This window comes from Suncus etruscus, chromosome 13 (genome assembly GCF_024139225.1).
Source record: "Suncus etruscus isolate mSunEtr1 chromosome 13, mSunEtr1.pri.cur, whole genome shotgun sequence".
In the NCBI taxonomy this organism is placed as follows: domain Eukaryota; kingdom Metazoa; phylum Chordata; class Mammalia; order Eulipotyphla; family Soricidae; genus Suncus; species Suncus etruscus.
The window spans coordinates 83408825-83425227 of NC_064860.1; the positions used below are offsets into that span (position 1 = coordinate 83408825).

The 16403-nt window shown below is 35.4% G+C and overlaps 1 non-coding gene and 1 pseudogene across 1 annotated transcript; one reads left to right on the plus strand and one right to left on the minus strand.

Annotated features, from left to right (window-relative positions):
• LOC126025864 (40S ribosomal protein S4-like) overlaps positions 1–16403 on the plus strand; it is a 142488-nt pseudogene that overhangs the window by 89416 nt on the left and 36669 nt on the right.
• LOC126026817 (U6 spliceosomal RNA) lies at positions 7069–7175 on the minus strand. Its single transcript, XR_007502032.1, has one exon. It is a non-coding gene; the product is annotated as a U6 spliceosomal RNA (small nuclear RNA).

Sequence of the window (16403 nt, forward strand, 5' to 3'; positions counted from 1 at the left end):
TGGGTCATTCAATGTCTTTCTTAGTCTACCTGGCTGAAACGTTACTCAGGAAAACTTGTATATTAGAAATAATTTTTAACTTCTCTTCTTGGATGTGAGTGAAATATAGCCTTACTTGGTTTAAATTGTTTTCATTTTGTATCTGCGTCCAATATCAGTTAATAAGGTTGCCTTCCTCAACTTTCTAATAGAACATAGACTTCATTGTCTCCATGAACTACTTTATGCATTATTGGAACAAACTAAACTCATTTTTATGCCATGAATTTCTTGATGTAAAATGGCTTCTTATTCCCCTGCTAATAATAAAACCAGAACAAGTAAATCTATCTGGGTATTTGTCTTCAAAATCTGTTGACACTTTTGTTCTCAGGTCTTCCTGAGGTTTACCTACTTTGAGGGTGTGGCACCAAAGAGTTCTTCACAGTTTTGGGATTTTGGCTCACCATGTCCAAAACTATGAAGTCTTTTTTTTTTTTTATTTTAGTTTTGTATTTTTGTTTTGAGACCACACCCAGTGATGCTCAGGGGTTACTTCTGGCTATACACTCAGAAAACGGTCCTGGCTTGGGGGATCAAACCACGGTCCATCCTATGTTAGTATGTGCAGACACCCTACCACTGTGTTATCACTCGGCCCCTATGAAGCTACTTTCTATGTTGCTACACATTTTAGGGAGCGAGAGAGCACATCCTGCAGAGAGGCTCATGGCCAACTTCTAGCCTTGTGCTCAAGGATTATTCATGGTAGTAATAGAACATATGTGGTGCCTGGGGTCAAAACCCAGGTCACTTGCAAACAAGATGTCTTACTCACTGTATTTTCAATATGTCTTCTTCTTTTCTTCTTCTTCTTCTTCTTCTTCTTCTTCTTTTCTTCTTCTTCTTCTTCTTCTTCTTCTTCTTCTTCTTCTTCTTCTTCTTCTTCTTCTTCTTCTTCTTCTCTTCGTCATGTTTCTTTTTCTCCCTCTTTTTCTTCTCCTCCATCTTCTTCATCTTCTCTTCTTCGTCATCTTCTTCATCTTCTCTTCTTCTTTGTTGTCGTTTTCTCTTTCTTTTTCTCCCTCTTCTTTTTCTCCTCCTCCTCTTCCTCCTCCTTTTTCGTCTTCTTCTTCTTCTTCTTCTTCTTCTTCTTCTTCTTCTTCTTCTTCTTCTTCTTCTTCTTCTTCTTCTTCTTCTTCTTCTTCTCTTCTTTGTCTTCTTTATCTTCTCTTCTGTCTTCTCTTTCTTTTCTCCCTCTTCTTTTTCTCCTCCTTCTCCTTCCTCCTCCTCTTCTTCTTCGTCGTCTTTTCTGTCTTCTCTTTTCCTTTGTCTTCTTTTCCTCCTTTTTCTCCTCCTCCTTCTCCTTTTTCTCCTTCTCCTTCTTCTTCTTTCTTCTTCTTCTTCTTCTTCTTCTTCTTCTTCTCCTCCTCCTCCTCCTCCTTTTCTCCTCCTTCTTCGTCTTCTCTTCTTTTTCTCCTTCTCCTTCTCCTTCTTCTTCTTTCTTCTTCTTCTCCTTTTCTCCTCCTTCTTCGTCTTCTCTTCTTTTTCTCCTTCTCCTCCTTCTTCTCCTTCTCCTTTTTCTCCTTTACTTCTCCTTTTTCTCCTCCTCCTTTTTCTTCTTCTCCTCTTCTTCTTGTCTTCTTTGTCTTCTTTTTCTCCTTCTCCTTCTTCCCCTTTTTCTCCTTCTTTTTCTCCTTTTTCTCCTCCTCCTCCTTTTCTTTGTTATCTTCTCTTCTTCGTCTTCTTCTCTGTCTTCTTTTCTTCTTCTTCTCCTCCTCCTTCTTTTTCTCCTCCTTCTCCTTCTTTTTCTCCTCCTCCTTTTTCTTCATCTTCTACTCTTCTTCTTTTTCTTTTTCTCTTTCTTCTTCTCTTTTTCTTCTTCTCCTTTTCTCTTCCTCCTCCTTCTTTTCTTCTTCTTCTTCTCTTCTCCTCTTCCTCCTCCTCCTCCTCCTCCTCCTTCTTCTTCTTCTTCTCTTCGTCATCTTCTTTCTTTTTCTCCCTCTTTTTCTTCTCCTCCATCTTCTTCATCTTCTCTTCTTCGTCATCTTCTTCATCTTTTCTTCTTTGTCGTCGTTTTCTCTTTCTTTTTCTCCCTCTTCTCTTCTCCTCTTCCTCCTCCTCCTCCTCCTCCTTCTTCTTCTTCTCCTTCTTCTTCTTTCTTCTTCTTCTTCTCCTCCTCCTTTTCTCCTCCTTCTTCGTCTTCTCTTCTTTTTCTCCTTCTCCTTCTCCTTCTTTCTTCTTCTTCTCCTTTTCTCCTCCTTCTTCGTCTTCTCTTCTTCTTTTTCTCCTTCTCCTCCTTCTTCTCCTTCTCCTTTTTCTCCTTTACTTCTCCTTTTTCTCCTCCTCCTTTTTCTTCTTCTCCTCTTCTTCTTCTTGTCTTCTTTGTCTTCTTTTTCTCCTTCTCCTTCTTCCCCTTTTCTCCTTCTTTTTCTCCTTTTTCTCCTCCTCCTCCTTTTCTTTGTTATCTTCTCTTCTTCGTCTTCTTCTCTGTCTTCTTTTCTTCTTCTTCTCCTCCTCCTTCTTTTTCTCCTCCTTCTCCTTCTTTTTCTCCTCCTCCTTTTTCTTCATCTTCTACTCTTCTCCTTCTTTTTCTTTTTCTTTCTTCTTCTCTTTTTCTTCTTCTCCTTTTCTCTTCCTCCTCCTTCTTTTCTTCTTCTTCTTCTCTTCTCCTCCTCCTCCTCCTCCTCCTCCTCCTCCTCCTCCTCCTCCTCCTCCTCCTCCTTCTTCTTCTTCTTCTTCTTCTTCTTCTTCTTCTTCTTCTTCTTCTTCTTCTTCTTCTTCTTCTTCTTCTTCTTCTTCTTCTTCTTCTGCTTCTGCTTCTCCTCCTCCTCCTCTTCTCCTCCTCCTCCTTTTTGGTTTTGGGGTCACACCTGGTGATGATCAGAGGTTATTCCTGGCTCTGCGCTCAGAAATCGCTCTTGGTTTGGAGGACCATTTGGGACGCCAGGTAATCAAATCATTGTCCGACCTGAGTCCACCATGTGCAAAGCAAATGCCCTACCGCTGCGTCACAGCTCCAGCCCTACCTTCCTACTTTTAAAGACAATTTCCACTTCTATTTCCTTGAAAGCAGTATCTTCTCCTCATTAAAATTAGACTTCAATCAAAAATTAGAGGATATTTTATGAGGAAGTTTTTTCTTTTTTATAAAATGATAAATTTCATGAACCAAGGAAAAATTCGAAGTTGATCATCTATTCAAATTTGAAAGTAAGTGGAATGCAATTATTCCACTTACACTATTGTAGTCTTAAATTATCATAAACAATTTGGGAAGATATATGCTAGTATAGATAAACTATGCCTTAGCTAAATCTTGTGAACATTTCATTACAATTTTTACTAATACTTCATGAAAGCTTATCTAGAAAAATCTACTTCATTATTTCTCATTTCATTTTATATATCATTAAATACTGTTTAATTTTTTTTAATTATACAATATAATAAAATATGTTTACTATACCTGGTGTTTAATTACATTGACCTATTCATTCATCAATGGGCATAAGGTTTATCTTGGTTTGAGTGGAACAATATATATCATTTCCAATTTATTTTCTTATTCTTTAGATAAATATTTAAAACAAATTGTTTTATCATAGGCTAGTACTTTACTTTTTGCTAAAGTTCCATGCTTTTTTATTTGTTTGTTTGTTTTGTTTTGGGGTCACACCCGGCAGTGCTAAGGGGTTACTCCTGGCTCTATGCTCAGACATCGCTACTGGCAGGCTCGGGGGACCATATGGAATGCTGAGATTCGAACCACTGTCCTTCTGCATGCAACGTAAACACCTTACCTCCATGCTATCTCTCCAGCCCCTAAGTTCCATGTTTTTTATCAAAGTGGCTATACCACCTATCATTTGTACTAGCATTGTATAAAATTGCTTTTCTTTCATTAAGAAACAGGTTTGGGGGGCCGGCGAGGTGGCGCTAGAAGTAAGGTGTCTGCCTTGCAAGCGCTAGCCAAGGAAGGACCGTGGTTCGATTCCCCGGTGTCCCATATGGTCCCCCCAAACCAGGGGCAATTTCTGAGCGCTTAGCCAGGAGTAACCCTGAGCATCAAACGGGTGTGGCCCGAAAAACAAAAAACAAAAAACAAAAAACAAAACAAAAAAAAAAAGAAACAGGTTTGAACACAAGTATGATATATTTCATTGTGCTTAGATTTATTTTTTCCTAATGTTAAATGTTGATGGGCACTTTTCTCTCAGGTATCTATTGTTTATTTATGTGTATTTTCTGAAAAAGAATCCATTTTATGCCTCTGTCCATACTTTGGCTGAGTTGTTTGACATTTTTATGTCATGCTTTGAGTTCTTTACACTTCTTGGTAATTAATCCTTTGCCCAATATATGTTGCATAATTTTTTTTTACCATTCCATATAGCAGCTTTTTATTTTGACATTGTTTATTTTTTATAGAAGCTTTTCATCTTAATGTAATTCTACTATCTTTATTTAGATATTTTCCCTTTGCCATTGGAGTTAAGGCCCTGAAGACATCTCTAAGTCGAATATCAAAATTCTCTATTTTATGACTTTAGATCTTATATCAAAGTCTTAATAAATTTAATAAATTTTAATTAATTTTTAGATAATCATATAATTTATAATTTTATTCTGGCTCACACCCAGCAGTTATCAGGTCTAACTCTTAGCTCTGCACACAGGGGACCACTCCTAATAGAAGTTGGGTCACCATATGTGGTGCTGGAGTTTAACCTGAGACAACCACATGCAAGGCAAGTGCCTTGTTACTTATACTATTTCTCAAATCTCTGGTATCTATAATTTTGTCTATCATTTTGGATAAAATCTGAATATTGCATTCTATATTTTACATATCAGTGAAAAAGTGACAGTTAATGTTATGTATTATTATGTCATTATTATAGGGTATTATATATATTACATATAATTATATAATAATAAATCATATAAATTTATAAATTATATAAATATATACTATATTAGCAACATAATATATTAACTTATACAATGATATATATTATAAATATATTTAAATATATACAATAAAATATAATAATATAATATATAATAATATGTAACATAAATATATAATTATATACATAAAAATAAAATTATATGACTTAATATATAATATATAGTTATATATTATATAATTAATATATATTATATAGTGTTTTATAGGATATTTTTGAATGAGTAAACATCTAAATTGGTGAATTTTGAGTAAGCAGTTTACACTGACAAAATAGATTTTTCTTTACACTTTGGCAAAATAGACTTTACTCAATAGTGTGGGAAGGAATCATCCATTTAATTAAAGGCCCAAAGGAAAAAAAAGATTATTCCTTTAGAGAAAGAAATTCTCCAAAGGAACTATTTTAGAATTTACTAGTACAATTGTCTCTTATAGGTCTTCAACTTTCCAGTCCATACTATAGATCTTTGTAATCCAGGAACTGGAGTTGATATGAATCAATTTTAAAAACATGTATCTGGTATACACATATTCTATTGGTCGGATTTGACTACACTAGTATAGCAGCATGTATAAACCTTTTGAGATAGAGTAATATAAATGTCTGTTAATACTATGAAAGAACACTTTGAATTTTGATAATTATTTCTTATAAGAACTTCAAGTTCAGAAAGAGTTAAATTTGTAGTCAATTAGAAATGAGAATTATAGATACATAAAATGTTACAAAAATTTTTAAAAATTTGAATAAAATATTCAAGAACATCTAAATGAACATGAATAAATGAGATGCAATCTAATGTCTATTCTTTTCAGTATGTCAATACTAATATAACTGGCTCTCCTTTGAATTAACTTAATATGTTAATGTGAAACATCCAGATATTATTGAAACAAATCTTAAATTATTTAATAATGCATGCAATGATTTTAAAACAACTAGCTATGATTTAACTGTCCTATGGAGAGCTAGAGACATAAGGACAGTTTGTTCAATATGGCAAATTACAGTTTAACAAAGCAAGAAATAAGAATGAATAACCTCTAAATCATTTTATATTCGGGTACTTTTATTATTGTCAGGTATGCTTTGAACTTACCGCCTAGAAGGTATTAAAATTTAAAATATTAAATAACAAGGTCAGAACAGTATTGCCTCAATTCCATTAGCTAACAATAAATCACATTTTCAGGAATTATAGTGTTTAGTGTGTATGTTTCACTGAAAGTAAATATTAAAATTTATGAGTATTCTTAGGGATTTTATAACTGAAACAGAGCATATTATAGTTGTGCTAGTAAAGTAAAAAATTGTAAGTTTTCTTTTTTTATCATGAATATATCAGGAATGAACAGGAAAATATATAGTCATTTAAAAACTTTGCAGGGTTAATTTGAATGAAGGCTATAGTAGATAAAATGATACAGATGTAGTTTAAAAATTGCTGATATTCTTTGTAGCTACTGGAACAAGAAAATATCAGTTAAGTGATTAAAGATATCATAGAGAATTTTAAGTAGATTGAGAAGAACAGTAAAATAAGTTATTTTAGAGAAAATTGATTACATAAAGAAGCTTATGAATATTAACATTTAATTTAGAAGTATTCAATAGTGAAGATATTTTAAATTATATAGATTATTTATTAATTATAATTAAAATCATTGATGGTGGGAATGTTGCACTGGTGAAGGGAAGTGTTCTGTTTATGATTAGAACCCAACTATAATCATGCTTGTAATTATGGTGCTTAAATAAAGATTTTATTAAAAATAAATAAATAAATAAAGCCAAAAAATCTAAAAAAAATATTTAACATGTGATACATGGAATGGGAATATAATCAGTTTATCTGAGGGCATATCTTTCACATGGCCAATGAGGACTTGATCACTAGTATCACAAATAGTTCCCCAAGCACTTCCAGTAGTGATTCCTGACCAGAGCCAGGGGCAAGCCTTCAGTCAGATATGACGCCAAAAAAAAACATAAAGTGATGTAAAGTATTATTTTAATGCTTTCCAATTTTAGTAAAGATATTTTATAGTGAATGGTTTACTTTTTAATAAGCAATAAAATATATTAATATTTAAATTAAAATGTTAATTTTTATTATCACATGTTTTACTATTACTATTTGCATGTCATCTTTGCTCAGGGGCCATGCTAATCTTCTCTGTATCGTTCCTATTTTAGTATATGTGCTGCCGAAGCAAGCACTTTTACTATTATTTTATACAAATATAATAACAAAAACAAAAATAAAACAGAAAATTGAGCTTTCTTTATTATTTTAAATAAATACACCATCTCTAGAAAATATGATTAGTATCTTAGATCTTATTAGGAGAGACATTCCCAAATAATCTTCCGGGGTAGTTTAATGTATTGGATTCTATTCATTAAGAAACAGCTCTAGCCTTATTTATGTATTTGTTTGTTTGTGTTTTGGGCCACACTAATCAGTGCTGAGGGATTATGTCTGGTTTGATGCTCAGGAGTCATTCTCAAAAAGTGGGCTCAAGGAATCATATGGGATGCCAGAGATCTATGACCTCAAGTTAGCTGAGTGTACGTTGCGCGCCTTACCTACTGCTGGGTATAGCTCTAATATTGACAACCTATACTACAATTAGCATATAATTTAATGAATAGGCATATTGACACATAGTGTTAGTCTTATCTTGCATTATCATACCCTTCAATTAGCCTTTAATTTTATTATAAAAGAATATATACTCTCACAGGGCCTGATTTTCATTTAATTTTTGAAATTACCTATTGAAAATAAGCACTCCTTATCTAGAAGTTTAGGACAGACCACAGTTATCATAGATCAAGTAGTCATCATACTGAGATGAATGATGTGATTATACAGTAATTAAGAACATTTTGCAGTCAATCAGCTGATAGAGATATGAGAAGATGCTTTTTTCTTTATATGGATATTATTTGAAAGCAGTTCTTGAAAAGAAGTATGCATTATGAGTCTATTTCATGTATTATACATGTTATTCATATTTTTTCTTATTTAGTATATAAAAGGAAGATTAAGTATAGGTGGCTTTAAATATTTAATATTAAAAACAAGTGCGTGAATTTGGTATTTAGATTTTAGTTCTGTTAAAATCTGTCATTTATTTTTTTGTTTCTTTATTTAAAGCAGATAAGTAGCTGGCTCTTGAAGCTCATGTTCTTCCTTGAACATATGTGTCTCTAAGAATACTTTTTGACTCTATCTCCTCTCACATCTTTCTAAGAAAATTTATTAAAATCAATCTTGCATCACTAAAGCTAAATACATACATACAGTGAAAAAAAATACCTATATCTTGGTGGGTGGTTGATATAAGTATTATGTTCCATATGTTAGTTTATGTGTTACTTTCAGGCTAATAAAGAAAATGTATTCACCCCCTTTCTAATATTATTTTTAAAAAATGTCTTAAAGGCTTGAAAATCAACTCATTTTGACAGGATCTAATCATTTCAGAAGCTATTAGGGCTGTTGCCTTTTAGTGTATGACAGTGAATTTTAATTATTATCACCCAAGCAAATGTCAAGTGTCTCCTACTTCCTGGAATGGACCACTCTACTACCCTCTTGTAATTTTCCATTGAAAAGTTATATAAAGGCTTGTTAAATCTGGTTCGAGGCTCTCATCCTCTGTCTTATGCTAAGCCACTTTGGGAGACCTGGCATATGCTGGCATAATAAAACCAAACCCTTTGCTTTTGCATGGTCTCTGCCTCTTGGAGTCAATAGAGGGGTGCGTGTGGAATTCCCGACCTTATCAGAACAGGCTGTTCTCTAGGCCTACTCTTTGTATCTTTTTTTTTTTTTTTTTTTTTTTTGGTTTTTTGGGCCACACCCGTTTGACGCTCAGGGGTTACTCCTGGCTATGTGCTCAGAAATCGCCCCTGGCTTGGGGGGACCATATGGGACGCCGGGGGATCGAACCGCGGTCCTTCCTTGGTTAGCGCTTGCAAGGCAGACACCTTACCTCCAGCGCCACCTACCCGGCCCCTACTCTTTGTATCTTAAAGCTGCAACCTATCATGGCTGCACTTAGGTTCTCAACAAAGCCAGATTTAGAGCAGTTAACTTCCTCAAGCAAGCAGAGTACAGAAGCCAAAGCAATGTTATCTCTAAGCAAAAGCATGCCATAGTCTAATATCAACATTTAGGTTACAGTTCATTCTAAATCTTAGATCCTAACAAAAGAAACTTTGGTAATGTGTGTTGGAGGACAGAGTTGAAAATCTGGAGAAGTCCAGAAGCCTTTGACCAAATGACCTCTCAGAGGTCAGAAAAGACATTGAGATACAGATTTTTCAGACCAAAGAGTCTTCCAGAGAGGATAGGTGGCTGAACAAAGTGTATATAAACTCCTTTTCCAAAAGAAGAGGGTATTGCATAGTGCCTTGGCCCATGTTGTCTGCATATACAAATACCCTTTGTCCATGATGCCTGCACCAAAGTTGTCTGCATATCTATTACCTGTGTCCAAGTACTTGAACTTGAACTTGAATGTTGGTATATGCAGGTACTCTCACCTTTGCAGAAGCCTGTATATTCTCTTGAACACATACCTTAACCTGTTTGTTCTCTTAGCTCCTTTTACATCCCTAGTGAACTTGTTATATTTTATTATTTGTCTCCTCATGAAATTCTTTTCTGTGAGAAAAAGCATTGGACACAAATGGCCTGGGTAAGATTTGGACTTACTTTCCTTTCCAGCAAAGAGCAATTCCTCTCTCTAGCCTGAGTCCACAGCTCCCACAAGAAATTGAATTGCAGGGATCATCTCCCTCACTATCCAGAACAAAAGGATTTTGAGAGCAGCTTGATGATTGCCTTGAGGGGCTGGAAAGATGTGAGCTTCCAGTGCACAGGCTTATAGTAAACTTTCTTTTTGTTTTGTTTTTGTTTTTTGGGGGGAGCATACCCAGTGATGTTCAGGGGTTACTCTGGGCTCTGTTCTCAGATATTACCCCTGGTAGCATGTAGGAAACCATATGGGATGCTGGGAATTGAAGCAGGATCAGCCATGTACAAGGAAAATGCCAACCCCCTGTGCTATCACTGCTCTGATTCCTCATACTCAACTTCCATTAGTCCTCAATCTTCCAAGTGCTTTTCAATAGGACAGTGGTAAGGAAATATAAGTGCTAATTTCTTTCTTGAGATTCCCTGTGTAACCTCTTATCTCTTGGTATCACAGAAGTCTTCAGGGGAAACCTGAATGAACAGACAATGTTTCCATCTAATTATCCAGTGGCCAGGGTGCTTCCCTTTTATGCAGTTTATTCCTTGTACCTCACTTGATCCTCAAGTTGTTAGAATTTAAGATTTAGAATTAACTGTAACCTAAATGTTGATGTTAAAATATGGTGTGCCTTTGCTTACAAATAACAGTAGAAATAACATTGCTTTGGCTTCTGTACCCTGCTTGCTTGAGGAAGTTAACTACTGTAAAATTGACTTTGCTGTGATTTGAGGTGCAGTCATGACAAGCTGCAGTTTTAAGGTGCAAAGAATAGACCCAGAGAACAGCTAGTTCCTGGAACAGACCATAGGGCTAAATGTCAGGAAATACAGCCATGGAAGGCTAAACAGCAGCTGAGAAATAGCCAGATGACACTTCCCCCTGGGTCTGGGGGGGCTACAGACCACTCAGCTGTCTATTTGGTGTTACATTTGAACTACAATCAATCCTAGACCAACCTTATACTAACCAAAAATTGTATTGATCAGGTACCCAAAAGGAGGGATACACTGGACTGAGCCCATGTACCATTTAAATTTAGCCTATAAGCCATTCTAGGATTCCTCATTCCTTGGAAGATATTGGACCCTAGCATGCTGGAATAAACGTTCTTGCATTTACATTACTGCTTGTCTCCTTGATGTTTGTTTGGGTAGTGGATCCTGAGTCCAAGACTCTAACAAAGTCCAGTCAGAAGTGATACCTAAGTGCAGAGCCAGGAGTTAACTCTGAGCATTGCCAGGTATGGCATATGTGCGTGTGTGAGCATGAGTACATGCACACACACACACAAACCACATACACACACAAATTCAAAACCTAACAAAACTATCCTCTTAAAAAACTCAATGGGGTTGAAGAGATAGCATGGAGGTAAGATGTTTGCCTTTCATGCAGAAGGACAGTGGTTCGAATTCCAGCATCCCATATGGTCCCCTGAGCCTGCCAGAAGTGATTTCTGAGCATAGAGCCAGGAGTAACCCCTGAGCACTGTCAGTGTGAGCCCCCACCAAAACCAAAACAAACAAAAAAAAACCTCAAGTATTTAAGTAAAGAAAATAATGAAATAATGTGAACTGTTTTATTGTGTAAATTGCTATATTTATCATTATAGTTGATTATTCATGCTTCATTTTACTCCAAAAATACTTAAGAGAAAGTGTATTTATTAGCAAATAATTCTGATAATATACTTATATTCAAATGGTCCTCAGAAACACCTACCAGGTAAAGGTTATGAGGAATGGTTGCCAATTAGATATTTCTGGCTGTTCATGCGAAGTATAAGATGGTTTAATAAAGAACAAAGAAAAAGTGCTTCAAAACAGGAAAACCTAATAATCATTTTTATGTAATTTTATTTTTATTAAAATTCCCACCTCATCCCCTAGACTCTTAATCCTTAGTGCAATCTATTATATCTATAGATGTGTTCTGTGAATGAAAAATTTTAAAGACATGGCCAATATTTCTTATTTGTCTGTACTATGGAAAAAGTAGCACAGAGGGGAAAAAAGACAGAATAAATTTGGAGTAAATCAGAAATTGGAATTAGAAGTGACTATGAGAATGTACACTTCTGGGAATTCACAGAAATGTTGGGGTAAACATTGGATTTCTTGCACAGAACATAAAAGATGCAAATCAATTTTATATATATCCCAAAGGGGACCATAACCTCTAATGATGTCATGATTACAGCCAGCCTTAGGATAATCTATCTACTTCCCAAAGTCAACCTAATGGACTCCAAAAATGTAACTATAAACTAAATAGTAACCCTTTTTTTGTAAAAGTGTATAACATAGTCATATATATAGGTATATAAATACATCTATTTGTAACTGTGTATAATATAGTTACTTCTGGAAGGAAAATTAGAATTTTCTTTTCCCATGTTGCAATAGCAAAACATAATAAATATGTAAGAGTTCTATATCTTCAGAAATAATTAAAACTTTACCACTGAGACCATGTCTCACGTAAGGATCATAAATAATTGGGATAGCTACAGAATCTTCATATTCAGGAAGAAAACTATCAGGAGCATCTTATAAAGTCAATTTTAAGAAACAGATTCAAATTTATTTATTAAAATATCTAATAATTTTATATTCTTATAATATATTGTCTTTTTTTGATTGAGTGGTTGACATTTGGAAAACTGTAAAATTCCATTCATATTCGATACTTGAGATGGCACTTTTTTAAGGCAGACTACTCTTTGATGCACTTTTATAAATCACTTCACCCAGTACACATGGACTTTTCTTAAGAAGTCTGTGTATGTTTACTAATCATCTGTCAGATGCTGCTTTGAAAAAAATGAGATACTGACCTAGTAATAACTTATATAACAGGGGGAAAAATGAGTGAATATGGATTTGCCATAGCCCCAAATAAGTTTATAATGCAAAAAGGAACATAATTAAATGACTTTTGATAAATAAATTATAAATGATAATGATGGACTTTTCCTGATAAAAAAATTCATTTTACAAAATTTTGAAGAAGGTAATTAGAGGCAAAAGTTGGAGAAATTTCTCAATCAGTTCCTTTAACAAGGCAGGTAATTGACTAACAGACAGAAGAACAGCTACCTTTCTCAAAAGATTGAAAGACAGCAATGTAAAAATTTTAGTATTTGTGCTGCCAAAGCAAGCACAGCACTGTAAAAATTGAGATGCATGTATGAGTCTCATGAGATTCTCATTATTGAGACTGAATTTGACCCCCAGTAGAAAAAAAAAGAGAACTACAAGAACTACTCATAGAGCCTGACAAAAATATTTTAATTGGTAATTACAGCTAATTATATCCAGCACCAATTTTAAACTATTTTATGAATTTTCACTATTGTAAAGTTCAAAAACACTTGTTAAAGGTCCTTTTTGTAGTATAATTCATACTGTGGGTAAGAAAAAAATGAAGTTCTCTACCTTAAGGCTCCTTGGAGGAGGCAATAAGATTTGAGAAGTCAAATGACCCATCAAGTAAATATGTGCCACATTGCAAGGAATAGGTGATAACAGATGACAATTCTTGTTGGAACTGTTATAGCAAGCTCTGCTTTTTGTCCTTAGGCCTTCAAGATTTATAGCAGAGAGAAGATATCAGATTCTCAATCTTCAGGAAGATGTAGGACAGAGAGCTTTGATTGCTCAGGTAAAGATAAATTTTGTTGGTCAATTGAAGAAAAATAAAACCACAGATGATGACAAGATTAGAAGGTATATTAAGAGATCTGAGTGAATTAAGCACTCAGAATTTATTTTCATTGCACCCTAGGATTACTATCATAGATAAATTTCAGAAAGAAAACTATCCTTAACAATGTTACTTTGATCACAGTGACAAAATAAAGAAATCATATATATGACATGTTATATGTGATATATAACATTTATGTTGCATGCGATGTATAACACATGGGTGTACATATATGTTACTTTGAAGTCAAGAAGATCGTTCAGGGGTTAAGATACTTGACTTGCTCAGAGTCCACCATTGTTTAAATCCAGTTCTTTTTATATGACCCCCTGAGCACTGTCAGACACAACCCCCACCTCCAAAATGAGACATTATTTTCACTGATTAGTGAAAAGAGCTAAACATTTTTGGGGAAAGCAGAAGATTTCAAAAATATCAACCTGATGAAATGGATGTATATATTTAAACAATGAAGAAATATAAAATGTCTAAAGACATATTTTAGTTAAACTACTATAGCAGGGAGGGGAGGGATAGTACAGAATGTAGGGCATACAGCTGACCCAACTTTGAACCCTAGTGATCCATATGGTCCCTGAAATGCGCCAGGAGTAATTTCTGAGTACAGAGCCAGGAATAACTCCTAAGCACTCCTAGGGTTGGTCCAAGAACAACCAGACAAAACATAAAAATAAACGAATAAAAATTTGTACAACATCTCCACAAAAAGAATGAGTTATTCCTAGAAAGAGTGATCATATTTAGACTTAGCTACAAAATGTAACTCATGTATTAACAAGGATCTCATAACCCATGTTATCAACTCCTCTGATTGCCACTAGATGTATCAATTATCTTCAAATTTCTCTTTAATTCAAGACATTAGGTAAAACATAACATGAATAATTCAGTAACTAATTTTAGCCTCTTAGTAATTGGAGTAATATCAGGATTTTAGATGATGCTCAGGGGTTACTTCTGCCAGGAGCAATTTCTGAGAGTATAGCCGGAAGCAACCCCTGAGCATCACCGGGCATGGCCCCCAAAGAAACAACAACAACCACAAAAAAATATATATGTATCATTTAATTTTTGCAAGATTTAGATAACCACAAGTCACAAGGTTTGCAACAGTATCTTTTGGTCAAGGACCAGTTCTTGGGATTTAGGAAGGGGTGGGGCTAGGGCGTTAAGAGCGAGTCTTCTGCGAAGCTGCAAAGAAAAATAATTTTATTTCTTTTACCTTTCAGTTCCTGGAACCAGACCCTAGGGGTAAATGTTAGGAAATACAGCCATATAAGGCTAAACAGTAGCTGACAGCCAGCCAGATGACAATCGCACCCTGGGTTTGCAGTAATGGACAGGAAGCCAGATGATACCACACCCAGGATCTGGAGCATGCATCCCACCCAGCCATCTATTTGATGCTGTATTTGAAATACAACCAATCCGAGCCATTTGCTTGATGCTACTTTATACAAGGAACCACTACATTTAAAAGATCAATATGCAGAGGGGCAAATCCCCTGGACTGAGCCCTAAATACCCTTTAAAATTGCCTGGTAAGCCATTCTTGGGGGGGGTCCTCATTTCTTAGGAGATGTTGGCTCCAGCATGCTAGAATAAACTCCCCTGCACTTACATTTCTGCCTGTACTCCCTGGTGGTCTTTTGGGTGGCAGATCCTGGGTTCTGGACTTTACACCTTGTATGCCAATTCCTTGCAACACATATGATAGCATAAAAGTGAATTTTCTGCACTGGCAGCTTTAGGTGTGGCTTGACAGCTGCTTAGTGGATTTGGGCAGGACTTGATGTCCAGGAACTGAAGGAGTTCACCACAGGCTTTAGCAGTCCTACCTTCAGAGTGGCAGAGTCAGAGAGAATAACTTCACAGCAGTTAGAGAGGGCATTTGTCATGCACACTGCTATTTCAGATTCAATTTCCAGCATTTCATAGGTCCTCAAACCTGTGATTTCTGAGTGCAGAGCTAGGAGTAAACCCTGAGCACTACTTGATGTGGCCCCAAACCAACCAACCAACCAACTAACCAGACAAACAAATAAAAAACTGCAGATTGCCTTCTCTGCCATCTCTCTACCTCACTTCACTTAAGTTATCCCACTGGCATCACAGCCACCAGTTTCAACATCCCTTTATCAGTGTCACCAGATGCTCACTGATCTCTCAGCCTGAATTTTTAGCTGGTACTAAAATGGGAACCAGAAGTTCTTACAGAGAACTCAGACTCAGGAGGAGGGACAGAATTGGAAGCTTCCAGCAATGCAGAGTTGCTACTTGATTCTGTTTAAATGGATTTTTGTTATGCATAATAGCATTAGCTTTTCTGTGGGGCTAACAAGTCAATGTCAAAATAAAAAGCTTTAGTAGTCCTATTATTTTTTTCAAGGTCCTGTTTTACATCTTACCTTTAAAAATGTTATCTTTCTTCTTCTCACCTCTACTTTCATTCTGCCCTCCAATCTCTACTAGATTTTCTGCATCCCTAAATTCGAATTTGTTTTTTTTATGGAGAACAGATTACAGAATTGGTTTCCAGATAAAACTCTAGTTTTACATCTAAAGCACTGTTTGCTAAATATACAAATATTAGACCATCTGCCCTGAAGAGAAATTGATTCTCTTTAGAGGTAACTACAGACCTTGGAGGTGCTTCTTATTTTTCCTTCATTTTTTTATGAAGACACCATGGTGTGCAATACAGTTAGTAATGTTTCAGGAATACATTGTTAATGTTGCAGACAGATGGGGGAGGTGGTAATAAGTGTTTGGGAAATTGTAAAACAAAGAAATTGCCTAGTCCTATAGCCCAAGGGCATGGGTTTAGCATCTCTTTGAGATGCAAATTCTGAGCTCTTTGGAGATTGAGAAAATGAGCCACCACCCAAAGGCAGGAACTGAATGGGATAGACCCTCAGGAAAAAAAATAAAGATTAGCAAAGCTTTC